General features: G+C 34.4%; 1 pseudogene; it reads right to left on the minus strand.

The window, feature by feature from the left end:
- Window positions 1–644: 644 nt before the first annotated feature.
- Window positions 645–1,798, minus strand: LOC149233707 (serine/threonine-protein kinase PEPKR2 pseudogene; annotated as a pseudogene).
- Window positions 1,799–3,906: the final 2,108 nt, after the last annotated feature.

Below are 3,906 nucleotides of genomic sequence, written 5' to 3' on the forward strand. Positions count from 1 at the left end.
TTGAAAACGGCAATAATGAATGCCGGCCTTCTCATGTTGGAAACTTTATTATTACTGCTATGTAATTCAGATGAACATTAAGTACAATTTTGATTTCAATCAAATCATGAGTTACAAGCCAGACCAATCTTCTTACAAGCTTTTTGTATCTATGAGAACCTGTGGAGGAAGGCAAATTGTTACTGCCATGTTCTCTACCCACAAGTAAGTATTAAGTACAATTTTGATTTCAATCAAATCAGTTACAAGCCAGACCAATCTTCTTACAAGCTTTTTGTATCTATGAGAACCTGTGGAGGATGGCAAATTGTTACTGCCATGTTCTCTACCCAGAAGTATTAAGTACAATTTTGATTTCAATCAAATCAGTTACAAGCCAGACTAGTCTTCTTACAAGCTTTTTGTATCTATGAGAACCTGTGGAGGATGGCAAATTGTTACTGCCATGTTCTCTAGCCAGAAGTATTAAGTACAATTTTGATTTCAATCAAATCAGTTACAAGCCAGACTAGTCTTCTTACAAGCTTTTTGTATCTATGAGAACCTGCGGAGGAAGGCAAATTGTTACTGCCATGTTCTCTACCCACAAGTATTAAGTACAATTTTGGTTTCAATCAAATCAGTTACAAGCCAGACCAATCTTCTTACAAGCTTTTTGTATCTATGAGAACCTGTGGAGGAAGGCAAATTGTTACTGCCATGTTCTCTACCCACAAGTACTGATTCGACAAGCTTATAATTTCAAATGCGTAGGGACTCCTTCCCAGTAAGACTTTGAGAAAATCTGAAAACATTCATTGATTCACAGCAATCACATTTCTGCTATCACGTGCGTTTTTTGACTTGTCTCAAAATTCAACCACGGGTGCCCTGTAACAAATTAGGCCATCCCATCCATTAATATAATATAAAAAAGAAAAGAGGTTAATTCATCATCTGTGCTAAAATGAGATAACGATTATGGTAGTGTTACTTACTCAAGACTTGTGTAGCATTCAAGCGGTGTTGTGGATCTTTAACGAGCATGCGTGAGATGAGGTCTTTGGCCAGCACGGAGATTTTGTCCCATACACCATTTTTGAGATCAACATCTTCCTTCAAAATCTTACATTTGAGTTCCAAGAAGTTGTCACCATGGAATGGCAATGTACCACTGAGCATGGCATACAGCAACACTCCAGCGCTCCAAATATCCACGCTCTCTGTATATCCTTGTCCATTCATAATTTCGGGAGCCACGTAGGCTGGGGTTCCCATTTTATCATACAGAAGATTACCTCCTGCAATTTCGCAATATTTTTCAACCAATTTATCCACCTATGATAATTATTTAAGAGAAAGAATAAATCTGAATGATCAAATTTACAGTACTCTTCTTTTCAAAATTAAAAAATATATTTATAAAATAGCTACCCAAAATTTAAACTCTATCACTTAAACTTTATCGCATTAAATCTGAAATAAAAAATATGATACCTTTGTGAAACAGCGTAGCAAGACCGAAGTCACCCAACTTGACGACTGGATGCGTGAGGCTTCCTGTCAAGAAAATGTTTTCGGGTTTGATATCTCTGTGAACAACACCCTTTGCATGGCAATACAAAATGCTCTCCATCATCTGCTTGAATATCATGGCAGCTTCCAATTCATCATCAGGCTTGTAACGGCCGCCTCTCTGCATAACCGTTTGGAACAGATCTCCTAGGCTGCACAGCTCCAAAACTAGATGTATATTCTGCGAATCCTCATAAACCGCATGAAGTTTCACAGTGCCCTCGTAACCGGAGACCCTACACATGACGTTTATTTCATTGAGGATCATATTGAGCGGTGTCTTATTTTTGTTGAGGGATTTGCAACAGAAAGCGATGCGTGTGGCCCTGTGGAAACATATATTAATTTTATGATGGGGAACCACGCTCAAGTCCACATTGCTGAATTCATAGTGGTCGTGAATTGAGCAATTATTAATTATGGGCATCAGTACTGATCTTCCTCCCCTATGAAAACAACTCTGCAACCACTCTGCCACTTTGCTTTGCTCCATCTTGATCGAAGACATGAACCTGTTTATGGATGAGATGAAGCCACCACCCTTTAAGTTGGTAGTGTATTCTTCTACCTCGTCCTCCTGTGGTATATCGACTATGATGGCCAAGGCTGCTCTTGTGGGCTCCAACATTTTGCCAAGCCTTTGCCTTTGCATTCAGTAAATCTGATAGATGATGGAAACAACAAGAATCGCAGCTATAAGCAATTTTTTTCAGTGAATCTGATAGAGGATGGAAACAACAACAATCGCAGCCGATAGATTGGTAATTTCTTTTGTGTTTTTCTTCTTTGTTTTCAAATTTATGGAACTCTAAAAAACAGATATCTCACTTTAGTTTAGTTAGGTTTAAAAATAGAGCTTTGCTTTTCTATTTTCGTATTATCAAACATTTAACGTAGACATCTCTCGTGAAACTCTTAAAATAGTCACCTCTCACTTCACTCCGCTCATAAACATGTCAAAGTAAACATGCAGATGACGTTTTCTTTCATAAACTTCTCCTGTGTTTTCTTATTTTTATAATAGGAAATATAACTTATAATCACTGAGACTATAACATGTTTTGATAATATTTTTATAAAATGTTTTCGTAATCAGGGTACTACGCCCGGTTTTGCCCACTTGACGAACCTGTGGCTATACAGGTTCGATCTTGTTTTTGCGTTCATGTTTTGCTATGCTGTAATGTCTCAGTTTACTTCTTGTTATGGTCACAGTTTACTTGCAGTTGCAATTCTCTTTATTGTATGACTGCATGGATTTAAAGAACAATAACACAAACTCAGAAAATAACAATCCGTTTTGTAGTATGATCTTGTTAATGCGTGCCGTGTAATGTTTTATAGCTTTTTTTAGTGTGGTTCACGGCACCGGAGTGGCCACTACGTCTACATAGAGAAGCGGGGCACCGAGTGGCCACGTCTACATAGAGAAGCGGGGGGCAGCTCCACCCGAAGGGATCTGCCGGTCGGGCATATCAGGCCTAACCCCGAGGGCGTCGAGGAGATTTGACCCCGTGACCTCCCAAACCGGGAGAGTACTTCCCAAACGGGAGAGTACTTCGCAACGGGAACTCAACCATTTGAGCTAGCCTGGGGCCTAATGTTTTATAGCTTATTGAGAAGGCATAAATAAATTTAAATAAAAATAAATTTATTTATTAAGGTTTAAATTAAAAGTAATTAATTTTTTTACATATTTTATTAATTTAATTTAATTTAATATAATTAAATAGATATAATGTTTAATATAATGTATTTAAAAAAATTAAATATAATAATAAATTTGAATAATGATTTTATAATATAATAATATAATATAAACTTCATTTTAATATAATTTTATAGCTTTGACTTGGTTTTATGGTTTTAGTTTTAATATAAGTTTGATATAATATATTAATATAAGTTTTAATATTTTAATAATATTATTTATAATTTTAAAATAGTTTTAACAATTTTATATATTTAGAAAATTTTATAATATTATTTAAATCTAAATAATTTTATTGTTTTGAGAGGTTTCATCAAGTTTAATATGGAAGAAATGTTGTAATGCCTTATTATGTTCTGTTATCTAAATATTTGATTGGTCAAATTACATAGAAATAAAAAATAAAATGAATAATTAATAATTAAACTAACTTGGACTCCTAGAGCATAGTTCGGAAGAGGTTTCATAATTAAGGTTTAAATTAGAAGTAATTAATTTTTTTTCGTATTTTATTAATTTAATTTAATATAATCAAATATATATAATGTTTAATATAATGTATTTTAAAAAAATAAGTATAATAATAAATTTGAATAATGGTTTTATAATATAATAATATAGGAGCGAGTGTTGCTCCCTCC

The sequence above is a fragment of the Pinus tabuliformis genome, chromosome J, assembly GCF_031772625.1.
Source record: "Pinus tabuliformis cultivar Carrire ecotype Pingquan chromosome J, CPIR1, whole genome shotgun sequence".
NCBI classification, from domain to species: Eukaryota; Viridiplantae; Streptophyta; class Pinopsida; order Pinales; family Pinaceae; genus Pinus; species Pinus tabuliformis.